This window comes from Siphateles boraxobius, unplaced genomic scaffold, assembly GCF_051911475.1.
Source record: "Siphateles boraxobius isolate OS27281-9 unplaced genomic scaffold, OSU_SipBor_1 46, whole genome shotgun sequence".
NCBI lineage: Eukaryota > Metazoa > Chordata > Actinopteri > Cypriniformes > Leuciscidae > Siphateles > Siphateles boraxobius.
Window position 1 is genome coordinate 500,822 of NW_027509097.1, and position 17,638 is coordinate 518,459.

General features: G+C 39.1%; 1 protein-coding gene and 1 long non-coding RNA gene across 4 annotated transcripts in view; one reads left to right on the forward strand and one right to left on the reverse strand.

Annotated features, from left to right (window-relative positions):
- Positions 1–17,638, forward strand: part of dock1 (dedicator of cytokinesis 1) — a 252,549-nt gene that overhangs the window by 11,860 nt on the left and 223,051 nt on the right. The gene's annotated exons all lie outside the window — the stretch shown is intronic.
- LOC143709691 (uncharacterized) overlaps positions 2,647–17,638 on the reverse strand; it is a 759,555-nt gene continuing 744,563 nt past the window's right edge. Inside the window, exon 3 of the long non-coding RNA XR_013194385.1 lies at positions 2,647–2,688. This is a non-coding gene — a long non-coding RNA (uncharacterized LOC143709691). The remainder of the gene's footprint in view (positions 2,689–17,638) is intronic.

The following is a 17,638-nucleotide window of genomic DNA, read 5'->3' on the forward strand; positions in this document are numbered from 1 at the left end:
TTTTATAAGACGCTGCACCAAGTGAAAAGTGTCTGATTTAATAACTTCAACTCCATTTAATTGTGTATAAGTCAGTCCTTCCAGGATTTCGCGGGCCTTTTTTGTGATTGTTGTGGCCTAAATTGCCTGATGTTGCGGCCACTTTTCTAAAAAGTTGCGATGTTCTTTGCCATTTGTCTTTATAGGTTAAAATGGCAAAGGTAGATAGATTTTTACTTAAAGGGATAGTTCACCTCTGTAAAGATGAATGTGTATTTAAAATGGGTCATTTATGTAGTAAAAATGTGAAATTATTTTTGAATTTGCCATTCCCAAGCCAAGCCCTACCGGTAAGAGAGCGCAGTTAAACAACGAGGCTGCTACTCAATCTACTAGTGAGTCTCCGTGTCAAGTCTCCCCGTAGGGTGACCACCCTTCCGCTTTGCGTTGTACTGCACAGCATTTTCACCCCTTGTCCCGCACGTCGCATATTGAGAAAATGTCCCGCTGTTTCATCAGTCTGTTGTTTTTTGAATATCATATTGAGAAAACGTGCATGCTGTTCCTTTGCTTTTTTAAGAAAGCATTTTATTTATTCTCTTTGCGGCATAGTTTTTAATCTATATTTAACAGCGATTCGTCAGATGTACAAATACAACAGCCGTTTTCAAATTCTATCCAATGGTTGAAAGCAAAGGAGTAAACACGGTCACTAGGTTGTGACGGCTGTCGATCAAAATGTGGAGCGGTGGTTCGTTCCATGTGTTTCTGTCAGAAAACAAATGGATAATTCGGTAAATATTTTTTTTTTTTTAATTTTTGTGGTTTTAATTCACATCCTTTCTAAAAAAATATTAAAGTGTTTGGTTTAATATATTCTTAATATATAAGACTGTCAATGATATAAATTCATGTTGGTTTATACTTTTATTTTTTCATTATTTATTTTGTTGGATTTAAATTGGACTTGGTCAGAATTTTTTCAGAAATAGATTGTTTCAAAATCTGCATGATGCCTGCTGCCTTTGGGCTCAGTGATGTTGAATTTAAATGTCATGTTTAAAGACATGTTATGTTACATTGTGATGTGAAGGTGTCTTCTAGAAGGGACTAAAGAACAAAGAATTTTTATCAGCTGAATGTCAGAATACAAATGTTTTTATTAGATAAACATTATATAACAGTTTCAGGTTATGTTTTAATGTTGGTAACCTGTCCCATTGTCCCACACAAACGTATAATCGTCCCACATTTGGTTTGTTTGATGGTGGTCACCCTATCTGCCCGGGATTTCGAGATCGCCAAAAATGTCCCGGATTCGGCTTTTGCGTTCAACAGTCGCCATTCATTATGTTTACTGTGGCGAGCAGGACGAGACTGAGGACCGCGGGAGAACGACGCGAGTGATTACTGATGAGCGACACCTGTGAGACGCACCAGTCTCGTATCTCTCATGGAGGTGCGGGAATTTTCTTTTATTTTTATATCTTTTTTTGTGCATGTTATAGGTTTATAAAGTGAAAAAGCCAAAAAGTCAACCCCAAAGGGATTTACCATATGTCCCAGAGAAAACACTGTTCACCATCTGCTCTATTGTAGTCCAGCCTTTACTTCAGAGAAAAATGTGCTCACTTTGTAACACGTTATAATGCCCGCCTAGCTGCAAAACATAATGTTGCATGTAATTTTGAAATGTGTTTTACTTTTACCTATTTTGTAAAAAAGAGTGCGTCGCACGTTGTGTGAGGAGAGTTGAGTCGCTGCGTGAGAAAAGTGGACGACGATTTGCAAGAGACCGCAATGATAGGTCAAAGTTGCAGAAAAGTTGCGGTGATTGGTCAAAATTGCAAGTCGCACTGAATTCACGGGGATTTGTTGAAGTTGCGTTAATTGTTGCGATCGCAACATCCCGAAATCCTGGAGGGACTGATAAGTGTGCAGTAAAATATTGAGTGAAACACTTTATATCAGTATTAGTTCTGTTGTGCATCTTGCAAGTCAGAAGTCATTAAGTATACATGCCAACCTCTTGCAGATTTCAAGCCAAACCTGTGTGAATGTCCTCAATACAGGTCTTACTTATATTGAGGATGTGTGTTATCATATAAAAACATGTGTTTCTGGACAGTGTTTGTAATATAATCCCTCTTTAGAGTTGTATTCCTCAATTTGCAGTAAGGCAGCATGATGCCCGTCTGTAGATTAGTCTTCCTTAGAGACATTTGAGTAATTCTTAATAGATTTTCAACATGAATTTTGAATAATCTGGGGATTAGGGATTCCAGTTATGTGATATTATGAGCTTTGGTCTGAGAAGATGTGATAACTGGATTTCTCAGAGGGAAACGTTTAGGGTGAAGGAATATTACTCTAATATAAAACCTTCCCATTGCCATAATGGGAAGTCTTTTAATACATTTGTGGTGATTCAATAATATATGTAATGCATCCCTATTCTTTATGTTTCTCAGTCATATGGGAGCAAATTACCGTGGCCTCGGGCGACACAAGCACAAAAGTAACAAACAAAAACATCAAAACATAATGAAAATTCTGTTATTTCTGCTGTTTTTTGGGAGGTTAAATCACCCAAAAATGAAAATTATCCCATAATTTACTCGCCCTCAAGCCATCCTAGGTGTATATGGCATTCCTAGGTGTACATATTCTTCTCAGCCAAACACAATTGGAGTTATATTAAAACATATCCTGGCTCTTCCCAGCTTTATAATGGGAGTGAATAGTAACTGAGATTTTGAAGCCAACAAAAACACAACCATCCATCATAAAAGTAACCCTTATGTCTCCAGGGGGTTAATAAAGAAATTCCTTCTGAAGAAATTATGGCAATGGATGTTAGTAGGTTTATGTATATCGCAGCCACCGCACTAGCCGTTCTTTTTACATTTGTTTCCGTTGCAGTTTTGCAAATTGTCTGAAAAACCATGATCTCATGCGAGTGTAAACTTTTTAGCGGATATAGGAGTTTTGTGAAATTGGCTTGTTTCCATTGGGCGTATTTTCAATTCGCAATTTCAATTTGTGATATTTAAAGGATAATGGAAAGGCAGCTTTTGTTATCAACTTAAATTTGATCACAATCTCAATTATATCTATTGCCCAGCCCTATTTGAAAGTTACACAGCTATAATATAGCTCCATGTTCACAAACACCCGTTAACCTGTGGCATTAATCTGACAATGCCTGTTCGTCACACTCGTGTGTGTCCGTGTGTGTTTTTTTTGAAGGCCTCAGTTGTCCTGCTGGTGTCTGATCTAAGTCTCTCCTCCGGCCAAATGGTTGATGCTGTGCTATTGACTGTGAATAAAGGGTCAAGATACACACACACACACACACAGACACGCACACACACACACTCGTTCGGTTAAGAAGGCCGGCCCTACCCCATTCATACAGCCCAGCATTTTGACAGATGGGCAGATATGAAAATCATCTCTTTGGCATATTTACCATACACTATCCCATAAGCTGAGATGATTCTTTGTTTGGGTACAGTCCAGCCACTTTGGAGACCAGAATTAAAGAGAAAACCATATCAGACTGTTAGGTCAAACACAAAAGTGCAAATGTCCTGGAGACTTTCAGCAGTGAGTCTGAGTTTGGTTCTTATAAAGTGTGGAACAACATCTGAATCTGCAAATCGGCACATTTGACAGTTGAGAACAAATGTTTTTGTGTTGAACAGATTTGTTTTGTGCTGTTGAATTGAACATTGAATGTTTTTAAAATAAAATGTTTTTACACAGACAGTTTAAGTTTCTGCTCACCAAGGCTGCATTAATGTGATAAATTATTACAATTTAAAATAACTTATTTTTCTTTGAATATATAATGATAAACTCTAATCTATTTCTGTGATCAAACCTACATTTTCAGCATTAATTATTACTCCAATCTTCAGTGTCACATGATCCTTCAGAAATCATTCTAATATGCTGATTTGCCACTAGAGAAACATTTATGAATATCAATGTTGAAAACAGTTGTGCTGCTGCTTCGTATTTTTGTGGAAACCATGATGCAGTTTATTTCAGGATTCTTTAATATACAGTTCAAAAGAACAGCATTTATTTGAAACATTTTTTGATCAATTTATAGTGTCCTGGCTTTTTATTCCTTTTTTAAAAATTGTATTTTCTGTAATAAGCTTAATGTTTAAGTCATTGGAAAAACAGTCACGACACACGGAAGAACCAATGTTTGTCATTTAGCCTGGCAGGACACGTCTTGACAAGCCATATTGAAATGAGCATGTATGTGAGCATGATTTAATTTGAGAGCTTTCAGTGAATGGCACAAATCAATCATATGACTTCAGAAGACTTGGATTATACAGCACACACGTTTGTCATTTTTGATTTGTGATATATTAATTTAAGACTTTAAAATTGTTCAATTTATTCAATTAAAATGAGCTGGACAGTAACAGTTTCAGTACGTTTAATCCACTTAAATTTGTTTCATGGAAGTTAACTTAATCATTCAAAACATTCAGAATAGCTTGAATGTAACTCTACACTCTTGCCTCATTTCATTTATGCGGTTCTCTGAATATGCAAATCAGCCCCGCCTCCACTCACTCACTCACTCACTCACTCACTCACTCACTCACTCACTCACAGCTGCTCAGAGATCCACTTGTTGACGATCACACATTTACATGATTGATTATGGTAGATTGTGACGTCAGAAACACCAGCGATTTCTAACTGTGTTTTTGAGACTGTCTTTAGCCCTATTCGCACGGGATTAGTATTATCTGGGGATCTCGTGTGAATTAAAAATTACCCACACACATCTGAATTTCGTTCGGCGCATTCGCACGGGATAAGCGAAGCCTGTGATTTTACTCGAATTACTGACTTATCTCCCCTCAATAGGCTATTGCTTGGAAATGTCTTGTAGTTATTATAGGTCTAGCTGTATGATATATCATAAACGGAAGAATGTTTCTTACCGCATGCTGCTACACGTCATTCATTTCCATCTAATCTTTCTTTTTGTTTTTGCTCTTCTGATGATTTTCAGCTTTCTCTTTCTGCAAATTGTATATTTGAATGGTGTAAAGCGATATGACCCAGCACCCAAAATACTATCAAAACACTCCCACATAGCCTCCATTCTTTGCGAAAGATGAATAAAAAGGTGCACAGGAAACAAAAACCTTGAAAAAATTATAAACGACCTCACCAAATCACAGAGATGCTGATTCGCACGGGACTGATATTATCACAGGACCTCGGTGTTCGGCGAAATATGGTAGGTCATTAGCGGGGGAATTTTTACATTACAAATTACAGACATGGCCGATTCGCACGGGATTAAGACCTCAGACAACCTCCGCAATTATTACAGATGACTAGAGGTCACCAGGTTATACTTATCCTGTGCGAATAGGGCTTTAGTTCACTGCAGTTTTAAGGAGAAAATACTCAGCAATGTTGTTAACTTATGAATTTACACATGGTTTGTCTTAAAGCATATTAAAAACTCCACATAGACATATAAACAACATTAAAAACTTGATTTTCACCACAGGGAAACTTTAACATGTCTCTTGAAGAAAGTAAGTGAACGACATGAGGGGTAAATGATGACTGAAATTTCTTAGTGACACACTACTAAGGACTCGGTCGGTCATTTTGAATAAATAATATTTTTTTAGTTATTTTGATGTTGCACTCGTGAAACATTGAGGCTGTTTTTGTCCCCCGTGAGACCCGTTATGGCGTCCTCTATCAAACACCCACCAGCTTTGGGCCTGTCAGAGAGCGACATGCTAGTAAATGTCAATGATGACTTGGCTTTAAAATCCAGTGTGCTCGCGTCCTCATGACTGACAGAGATTAATGAGTCTTCTGTCGGCTTCAGAATTGTCCCGTTCTCCTGCTTATGACACCTGTGAGAGACCGGGCAAACAGGGATGTGTTATTTTATTGAGATATGTTGAGAGAATGTGCTTTTTGTGTGGTCTAAGTCTCGTCCTGTCAGTGGTGTTGCATGAATCGGTCTATTGTGGTGTAGATGCAGCAGACATATGTGACGTCTCTTACTAGCTGTCCAACAGAACTATTGTTCTCACCTAAACGTCATCCTGATTAACATATTACATATACAGTCACATTCGTTTCAGTTGGAGAAGATCTTTTCTTGATTAAAATATTACAATTAAATTAATGTATTAATTCATTTACATAGTATTTTAAGTTGATACATTTTTATTTACTTAATTACTTTTATTTACTTTATGTATATAACAATTTTATTTTCTTAATGGATTTTATTTATTTATTTTAATATTGCATTTATTTATAAAAAAATATATACATATACACACACATTTTATATATATATATATATATATATATATATATATATATATATATATATATACACACACATTTTATATATATATATATATACATATATACACACATTTTTTATATATATATATATATATATATATATATATATGTATGTGTTGTGTACTGACATTTTAGTTAAATTGAGATCTCTTTCAGTGAATAACATCTTAAATTTGTTTTGTGCACTATATTAGGTTTTCGGAAGTCTTATGAACAACTTTTTGCCATAGTGGTTAATAATAGTTGAGGTCAAATGTAGGTAAATTATGGACTTGTCATTTTTGAGTGACTAAAATAACTAAATGGATCTATTCTGAGATTGATTCTGTTATTGTTGTACTGCGTGCTGGCCTGGACTGTTCCAACTTTGACTAAACTCATTGTTGAGCTCTGAACAGCAATAGCTGATGACTCAGGGCTTTGAGTGCATCATCAAAAAGTGTTTTGCCTCGCCGTGTGCACAATCGAACGACTGAACCGAGCTGCAGTTCTGAGAAATGTGCTGTTTGTGAAACTGCTGTTTATACCAGCTTTCATTACTGAGGTTCATAAAGTTTTAAGAGAAGGAATGCTCTGCTAAATTTTTATTTTCAGGGTGAGACAGCTCATTTTATGTAGGGATGCACCGATATGAACATTTTGGCCAATACCGATAATTATTTATATTTGAAAGCCAATAACCGATATATTGGCTGATAAATCTAAATCCAAATTTGTATATAATTTGAGAACCTGATTGCAATTTTATGTAGTCTAAATGACAGATATAGAGTACTGATATTCTTCAGTAGAGTAAATGTTAAAATGTTATATTTAGGGTTACACGATATATCAGGATCAGCCAGACGATTTAATATTGTCTTTATCGGCCTGATAAGAACATTTGGCCGATATATTAGTTATATTTCCTTCAGCTGAGACACTTCAGATGCACACTGTTTGCCTTGATGGTTTTGAATATCTTGAAATATTATTGGAATCACTTCAAAAAAGAAAAATACAATTAAGTGCAACATGTGCATTGGAAGTATGACTTACAGGCTACATAAAATAATAATGAGAACATTATTTATGCTTGGGGGACATGGCTTTTAATGGTGAAACTTTTGTTTTTGCTCTCAAAAATTAGTTTAGATTCACCATCCAATATATTGGTTATCGGCTTGTATATCGATATCGACCAAAATATTAATATCGGTGCATCCCTATAGTTATTTTATATTGTGTGTCCCGTGCACCATTAGATGCAAACTAACTTTAACTTGCTCAGCAAAGTTCTCTTTAAACTATTGCATGACTGTCCTGAAAGTGCAAACTGATTGTATAAGAATGGTTATATGCTGACGTCCACTAGCGCTCACTGAGAATACACTGCACTCTTGCCTTGCATGTTTCATAAAGCAACATTGCATAAAACACCAGACCTTTATTTGCGGAGTGACAGTGGCACTCATTATCTCCCAGAGTTCCCTGAGCTCATTAAAAATGTGCATTTGATTGGCTGTGCTGACATGATGATAAATGTCGAACATTAACCCTTCCTCTTCTTCCATTCTGTTTTATTGTTTAACTGGGATCCAGGGGCCATGATGCCATTGGTTCATTAGGATTGGTTCATAAGAGCGAAAGAGAAGTTCTGTGAGATAATGCTGGGAGGACGATGATCTGGTCATGATGGTCACTTGCTCTCCACCAGAGGTTGTTCCTGTGTGGTATTTAGGAGAAGACTGTATTAAAAGACAAGGTTAATTAGTTTTATCTGTGTTTGGCTCGGTCTCATTAATGCAGGATATTCTGGAGAGATTGCTGGCAGGTTTGTCTTGGCTGGTCCACCTCACAGATAATCTCCTCTGAATTGTGCTTTTCTTTTAGTTTAATCAGAGAATGTTTCAGTAGATGACCTTATGTCAGCATGCACACAATTTAAAATACAGTGACTAAGTAAGCCATTAGTGGATTTTCCAGCCGCAAAAGCTCAATTATCTCCATTAAAAATGCATTCACTATATTTAATGAACTACTCTACCATTCAAAAGTTTGGAGATATATATATCATATATATTAATGTTTTTGAACTCTTATGTCACCAAGACTGCATTTATTTGATTAATAAGATTTACCACCATGTGGCTGTACTTTTACGGAACTATTACTTTTTAGAGTTCAAAATACCTGTGTTCTATGTGATTATATTTCAAAATGTAATTTATTACTGTGATTTTTTTTATTTTTAGCATCACTCTGTCCACAGTGTCACATATCCAATATGTTGATATATTTCTGGTCAAGAAACATTTCTGATTATCACTGCTTAAAACATCTGATAGTTCTGTGGAAATTCTTTGTTCAAAAGAACAGTTTACAAACCTAACATAAATGTCTTTGTTACTTTATTTTTGCAGTGTTGTTGGGGCCGGTTGACCTGTTGTACGTAACAAAGTTGACTGAATATTGTATTTCAGATTAAAATCAGACAAAATGTAGAGGAGGAGTATATTTTATCCAGTGACAACTTGGATGCGCTTCATGTTACAAAATGCAGTCAGGTGGATGAAAAAGTAAGAGCGATTTGTGTGTCATTTTACTGTCCACTAGTTTAAAAAGTGTAAGAAAAGATACAACATTTGATGAGCTATGAGCAAGCGTTGACCTAATACGTAAGTAAACTCCACTAATCAAGCGAGTCAGTTCACAGCTACTCATTTGAACTCTTTTGCTGTGTTTTGGTACGCATTAATGAAACCGAAGATTTTGCTCTGCAAATACTAAGCTATCAGAAACTGATGTTATCGCTCTGCCTGTGTTATTAGCGGGGGAGTTTGCTGCTGTCTTGCCTCTACATTATACCCACAATCCTCTCTGCCTCAGTAGCAGTGACCCTCTCGTTCCAGGAGATTCCCGCTGTTTTTCACCTCCGCTGACCTTCTCCTCACTCATCTCATTATCCTCGGCCCACACTGAAACCTGTGGACTATGACACAATCTATAGCCACACTGTCTGTGCGGCCTGGTACATCAAACACTGAAACTGCAGTGTAAATGTGTGGCTAATTGCTTGTCTCTGCTTTAGAAGGAATCGATCAGAATGGCGAATGGTATTTTGAGATAATGGATGTTTTCTGCTTGTTGACTGTGATTTGAGGTTGTTTTCACACTTGTTTCGATTGCACAGTTTGATAAAGCCACTCTTCATCTCTTTTGTCTTTTTACATTGTATTTGCGGTGGGTGGTATGACCAAAATCACCATATAAGCAATTTCATGGCAATAGTGTCCCGATATAGATATTTTTGTAAGAAATTCAGTCCAGAAATGTTTTAAATATTACACAACCATTTCATTTATTTGTTTATATTTAAGTTTATTTCTTCATTGGTCTATATCCAATTATTTAAGTTAATTGAATTGAAATTTGTATTAATTTAAGTATAATTTTATTGTATTAATTTAATCTAAAAATCTATTTCTTAATTCGTATTAATTAATTAATTAATTAATTAATTAATTAATTAATTAATTAATTAATTAATTAATAATTAATTAATTGTTTTATTTGAATAATTTCTTAAAGGGTTAGTTCACCCAAAAGTGAAAATCCTGTCATCATTTATTCACCCTCATTCCAAACCTGTTCATCTTCGGAACACAAATAAAGATATTTTTTAATTTTAATATTTTTCTTGCTGATGCGTAACATGAGAATGAACCTCATTGGTTCTTGCTGAAGCTCAAACGTGTTGCGTAACACGAGAATGAACCTCATTGGTTCTTGCTGAAGATCAAACGTGCTGCGTAACACGAGTGTCATGATACAACCAGACACAGGTAGATCCAAACGCAGCGTGAGTTTATTAGAGGGTAGTCAGACAGGCAAGGGTCACAGACAGCAAACACAGCATAGGAGACAAGGCAATACTCAGAGTCCGATAACCAGGCGGGAAGACAGAGGCAGGCAGCAGACAAGACGGAATCCTGGAAACAGGCGATGGGTCAGATACACAGACAGGACTAGACTAGGAAAAGCTTGGTGATGTCCACAACAGTAAAACAAGACTTAGCAATGAGTGATAGTTAGAGTGGAGTATAAATGAGTGCGGAGCTGCGTGAGGAACTCGATGCAGGTGTGAGAGTGATCAATGGAAACAGGTGTGTGTGAAATCAGTTCAGGGTGTGTGCATGATCAGTCCCAGGGAAGGCAGTGCAGGGGTGGAGCACCCTCTAGTGACACTCGAGGGCAATCCAGCCGAACATCGTCACATAACCCCCCCTTTAAGGAGCGGCTTCCAGACGCTCCAAAGAATATCCAGGTGGGGGGCAGAGTGAAGACGATCCTGGGGGAGGGACGGAGGGCCAGGCCCGTGCAGGGGAAAGGGACAAGGAGGTAGCCAAGGCGGGCCTGGGCCGCAGAGCGTGGGCGACCAGGGCGGAGCAGGACGTGATGGCGGCCAGGGCGGAGCAGGACGTGATGGCGGCCAGGGCGGAGCAGGACGTGATGGCGGCCAGGGCGGAGCAGGATGAGCCAAAGGCCAGGGTGGAACGGGATGGACCAATGGCCAGGGTGGGGCCCCCTTAGACCTCCCTGGGTGTGAAGACCTCACGGGCAGCCACGGCAGAGACGACCCCTCAGGAGACCACGGTGGCACGGCCCTCATTGTCCCTTCGTGGCCTCTACTGCCCCCCTCCAAAAAATACTTGGGGGAACCTACGGGGACATAGACTGGAACTGGAGGTTTCGGAGGTTCGGCTGCAGGCGGCTCTGGCAGTTCGGTAGCAGGCTCTGGTTCAGCTAGGCAGACGTGAAGCTCTGGCTCGTCGAGGCTGACGTGAAGCTCTGGCTCGTCGAGGCTGACGTGAAGCTCTGGCTCGTCGAGGCTGACGTGAAGCTCTGGCTCGTCGAGGCTGACGTGAAGCTCTGGCTCGTCGAGGCTGACGTGAAGCTCTGGCTCGTCGAGGCTGACGTGAAGCTCTGGCTCGTCGAGGCTGACGTGAAGCTCTGGCTCGTCGAGGCTGACGTGAAGCTCTGGCTCGTCGAGGCTGACGTGAAGCTCTGGCTCGTCGAGGCTGACGTGAGGATTCTCCAGCTCGTCAAGCGTGACATGACTATACCCTGGTTCGGTGAATGTCGCGGCGTCGTGGAGCTCCTTCTCCATCTTACTCACAGCGAGAGCAGAACCACTCAGTAGAAGGGCCATGTCAATATACTGCATTAAAGTACCGTGGGGATCATGAATGGGCATCAGTGACCGGAGCGGTTCAGATAACCCTCCGCGGAAAAACACCATTAAACATTCGGTACTCATTATCGTGAAACGTGCCAGTTCAACAAACTCTTTGACATACCACTCAATCGATCGATCCTCTTGACGAAGTCGCATAATCTCAGCTCCCGTATCCGTGTTCGGTATTGCTGCGAAAGCTCGACGTGGAACCTTGCTGTCGAATTTTACCTGTAGAGCTTGGCGTTGAACTGGGATTGGATCAGGGCTGACAACTGTGGAGACAGGTTGAGTCTGCGATGGTCCCGGTGTGGAAACCTGTAGACCGCGAACCATCTTGGCCAACCTCTCCAATGACGAGGTGAGTTGATCCAGCTGATCCCGGTGTACAGCGATCAGATCCGCATTGGCTGACTGGGAGGCATACAAGGCTGACATGCTGCTGGATCTGTTTATGGCTAAGTCTTCTGTCATGATACAACCAGACACAGGTAGATCCAAACGCAGCGTGAGTTTATTAGAGGGTAGTCAGACAGGCAAGGGTCACAGACAGCAAACACAGCATAGGAGACAAGGCAATACTCAGAGTCCGATAACCAGGCGGGAAGACAGAGGCAGGCAGCAGACAAGACGGAATCCTGGAAACAGGCGATGGGTCAGATACACAGACAGGACTAGACTAGGAAAAGCTTGGTGATGTCCACAACAGTAAAACAAGACTTAGCAATGAGTGATAGTTAGAGTGGAGTATAAATGAGTGCGGAGCTGCGTGAGGAACTCGATGCAGGTGTGAGAGTGATCAATGGAAACAGGTGTGTGTGAAATCAGTTCAGGGTGTGTGCATGATCAGTCCCAGGGAAGGCAGTGCAGGGGTGGAGCACCCTCTAGTGACACTCGAGGGCAATCCAGCCGAACATCGTCACAACGAGAATGAACCTCATTGGTTCTTGCTGAAGCTCAAACGTGCTGCGTAACACGAGAATGAACCTCAAAGGTTCTTGCTGAAGCTCAAACGTGCTGCGTAACACGAGAATGAACCTCATTGGTTCTTGCTGAAGCTCAAACGTGCTGCGTACGCGAGAACGAACCTCATTGGTTCTTGCTGAAGCTCAAACGTGCTGCGTACGCGAGAACGAACCTCATTGGTTCTTGCTGAAGCTCAAACGTGTTGCGTAACACGAGAATGAACCTCAAAGGTTCTTGCTGAAGCTCAAACGTGCTGCGTAACACGAGAATGAACCTCAAAGGTTCTTGCTGAAGCTCAAACGTGATGCGTACGCGAGAACGAACCTCATTGGTTCTTGCTGAAGCTCAAACGTGATGCGTACGCGAGAACGAACCTCATTGGTTCTTGCTGAAGCTCAAACGTGCTGCGTAACACGAGAATGAACCTCATTGGTTCTTGCTGAAGCTCAAATGTGTTGCGTAACACGAGAATGAACCTCATTGGTTCTTGCTGAAGCTCAAACGTGATGCGTACGCGAGAACGAACCTCATTTTCTCCGTTTACCATATCTGATGTGCTTTGATGAATGTTTATATGTGAATAAAAGTCTACATTTAAGCACGTCTTTACAAGTAGTTTTACGACGGATCTCTTCATGAACTTTTTGAAGTGTCAAAGAGTCGGTTGTGTATCTGTCAGTGGAGGGACAGAAATCGCTTAGTTTTAATCAGAAAGATCTTGATGTGTGTTCTGAAGATGAACGGGGCTGGAACGACATGAGGGTGAATAAATGATAACCGAAATTTCATTTTTGGGTGAACTAACCCTTCAATACGTTTTTTTATTTATTTGATTTTATTAAATCTTTTATTTGAATTATTTAAGTTATTTATTAATTTATTCATATTTAAATCGGTGAATTCGATTTCTTTGGATCGTTAAAAATACTGAATGGTTATGTGATTTTTAATAACATATTTGACTTGAGTTTCCAGCACTGTACTATGATGTATATGGTAATGTAGAGATTTAAAATAATTCCCCGTACTGAAATGTAGATTTTAGTTGGAGTGATTTGAGTTTGATCTTCAGGCCGGTAGAGAGGGCAAGTGGAAGCTCTGTTCAGTGCTTTTTCTTACATGTGTTCCTGACTCAATTATGGTAATTCTTCAAACAGTCTGGAACAATTATTTTCCCATTATTAAATTTAGGACCTGCAGAAGTTCAAGTGTAGTTGGCCATTTAAAATGAAGCAATTAGAGAACTCTAGGTGTGTTGGCATCAAAGGCACTGACCCGCTAGTGCTGCAGCCGGCCATGTGTGATGATGATGATGATGATGAACGGAGTGGATCTGACCCGGTCCAGTTTGGACATGACAGAAACCGGGTCAGATTTTCGAGCAGGGTTTCAGCATTGCTTCTGCAAGAACTGCGCTTGTTGAAAACAAGGTAATTAGTGTAATTTATCCTCGCTTCACTATTGTCCTCGCATCAGAATAATGTGGAGAGTCTTTAGATCCGCGGTTGGACTTTTGTGGAAACGTGTCTGGTTTATAATTAGTGTGATTATGAAGCGAGTGTAATGTTAAAATTCATAGACAGGTAGCAGAACAAATGAAGCGTATAATAAAAGTTGTATTTACTCTCTGTGTTATGAAAGCAGGAAGTTCACAAGTAGTTGAAGTTGGTGTGTTGATGATGTTAATGCTAATGCAGTTAGCAGCAGATGGGTTTATTTTGGTTCTGATGATTGGAAAATGTTTGCTGGGTTTTGAAAGCTGCTTGAAATGAACTTTTTAAACATTTAAAATAGAACAAATGGAAACAAGAGCAAAGATATTAGCTAGACAAAACTCACCGGCCAACTCAATGAAAAGCAATAACAGGGCTTGAAATGCATGTCTGAGAATGAATGCCTCATATGCACTGATTTATTCACTTGGGTAGCAAGTAGTGCTTGTGACACAGACAAATGTAACATTTAACAAAAAAAAAATTCTATCAAAATTAACAGGACATGCAAAAACTGATTTTATTAATACAATGCAAGAGTTTATTTTCATGTACATATAAATGTTCACTGATGTTTTTTTTTGCAAACTGAGTTTATTATAATTATTATTATTACATTAAGTGTATTTTTACGACAAATGTTAGTGTGTTCCCCATGATTAGTTGATTTAATAGGTCTAAAGGACAATTTAATTAGACTGATATCCAGAATACATTACTCAGTTGATTTAATTATTTTATGTAATTTTTTCATTTCATTTGATTTCATTTTTTAATTTAATTTCAATTCGAAATGTAATTCTCACCTGCATGTCATAGCTAATTATTGTATGGAAATTTCCAACATAATGAACATGGAACTTGCGTGAATTATTTACATTGTGCCCTGCCCTTTAACCACAAATTTTAGGCTGTATTAGTATGTGATTCTTTTGCACTAATGTTGCATATTTTTATTGTATTTTGTCTGTATAAAGCTTCAGCTTCATATTGCAGGCTTGTTTCTACCTGTTGGTTGAATTTATAAACCGTGTAGTAGACAAACTGTCTCACCATGATGATATCTCATCTCTTCATCAGCCTCTTTTCCGCATTCCCTATTTCTACGGCATAGGGAGAATGCCTATCTACCCCCCCCCCCCCCCCCCCACCATACTACTCATACTAGTTCTCCAGAATTCATTAATATTCTGTATGCATAAAATAAACAGTTAACCTACTACTTTAGCCAAGATGTGAAGTATACAACCACTGCATTAAATCAACATTAAATACTATATCCCACAATGCAGTCTCTCATTGTCTGTCTGTACCCACCCTTCCAATAAAATACAGAAATATTTAACCTACATGTTAATTGTAGCTGTAATCCGTGGCAGCGTGGGTAAACATGAGCGTCTGAGAGTTGTGATTTCTGTCTGTCTCTTAAATTGGGAGTCTTTTGTTTCTGCTGACTCTAAATGAGTGTGATCAGAACGCTTTCTCTGTTCTACAAACCTCAATTAAGCCTCGTTACAGGAAAAGAAGCTCATGGTGTTTTTCCTCATTCCATTGGATGCAGGGCAGGACTTTACGAGTAAGCACATTAGTGTGTTTGTGAACGCCTTTTTTGAGTAGATTTTTTTTTCAATCACCTGACAGTAAGGTAATTTACAGTTTAATGTGGTCACAGTAGTGACAGCATCATTAAATGTCTTATGTGTAATTGTATATGTGAGACCAAAAACTTGGTCTCCGCTTTAGACGGCTAGTCATCGAATGCAAATTGCACAGAAAAACAATGCTTTTACAAACTAGTAAAATATGGTCTGAGTTACTGAGGAAGAAGTAATTGTTGGATTTGACAGTTTTTGTTAGCATTATTGCATTAAATCTTAAATTATTAAGCAGAATTATGCTTGGTAATTGATCAGTTGATATCTTTTATGAGGGTTACGCATGCGCAGTTAGGTGAATTTAGAGTTTTCCGACGTTTGAGTGTGGACGAGAAACTTTTGGAAAACGCTTAAAAACGCTAATGTGGACGGAGAGCGTTTAAAAACGATAAACGCAGTTTTCAAATGTATCTGGATTAATGTAGACGTAGCCACAGACAGGTGATTCACATATGCGTTCCAGTTCTTTAAATGCATGTGTTAGCATGTTGCTAGGTTTGCCAAGTCAGAAGACCCCAATCCCAATTCTAGTCTAGTCTAGACGTGCTAGGCTAGAAACTGCCCACGGTTCTAAGTTTTTAGGTTGGGATCCAATCAGGTGAAAACTAAGTTCAATTGTTTCTAAATGTAATAGCACAGGTATCATTCATGTCCATTGCACATAGGCCTACGCTTTGGGGCGAGTTACACAATGAAGTTTAATACTTAGGTTTCAAGGTTTGTGCAAACACTGCTAACAGACTTCAAGATGGACCAGACTTTATAGCGACACTGAAATGTCTGGCTGAGTGAGACAATAAAATCCTTTATTACACTTCCAGGCCTCAAAGAGAAGCTGTCGACCTCAAAGTTATGTTATAAAACCCTTCCTGGCTCACTGCGCGGCTCTCATTGCCAGAAATTGATAGATGTTTTGCTCGAGCACCTTCGTTGTGTCATCCATTCTGTTAGAAATTCATTTCTGATGTTCAACCTCTGCCTTATTTTCACTGTCTTTTCATTCCAACTGTCTTTTTTCTCCTCCACTGAAGTATTCCTGCTCTCTATGCTATGGGCGACTCACGCAACCTGGCTGTAATGGCCAGTTATTTTTCCGACTGGAGTTATTCCTCGTCGCCTGCGGCCAGATATCTGAGATTATTTTATGATTCCTTTTGTGCACTTTTGACTCTGTCAGTCAGTGACTTCAATAGGGCCGTGCTCATCTCATTCCCTGTCGTTATGAAGCACTTTACAGATAACGGCCTGAAATGCTCCTGCTTTAGCCCTCAGGACAGCTTTTCAGAGGTGTCTCTGCAGGTCTGTGGTTCAGATACTCGTTTGGAGGGCCGGCGAGTGACTTCCCTTCTCTCGCTGATGCAGCTGGTGTCCGCGTACAGCTCAATGGGCTTCATTCACTCCGAGCCAGAGGAAGAGGGGCGACTGAGGCGTCTGCTTTCTCTCGGGACGTGCAGGCCTTTAGGGACCTGAACTTCCTGTCAGTCTCAAACACACGGGTCATCTCCTGCTGCACTGATCCTCTTTGTGTCGCTCCCTTCCTCTTCTTCCTTCAGCTCTGATACAAAACCTATAGGGAGATACACAACTAAGCAGTGTTCTTTAATGCAACAAATGCACATGAACGCTGTTCCAAACATTTGCTGTAAAATGTTCCCACCATATTATAATAATAATAATAATAATAATAATAATAATAATTCATTAGGTGGCATCACATTATTTCTTTTTTTTACATTTTTTTTTATTTGGTTTGCTCCAATTGGGTATCAGTAGCCTCTGGATGCTTCATTTATTTATTTATATATATGTATATAAGCATACTGAGGCTACTGATTCACAATTGGAGCAAACCCAATAAAACAAATGTAAAAAGTATGTATATATATATATATATATATATATATATATATGTATAATTTATATATGTATGTATGTATATATAT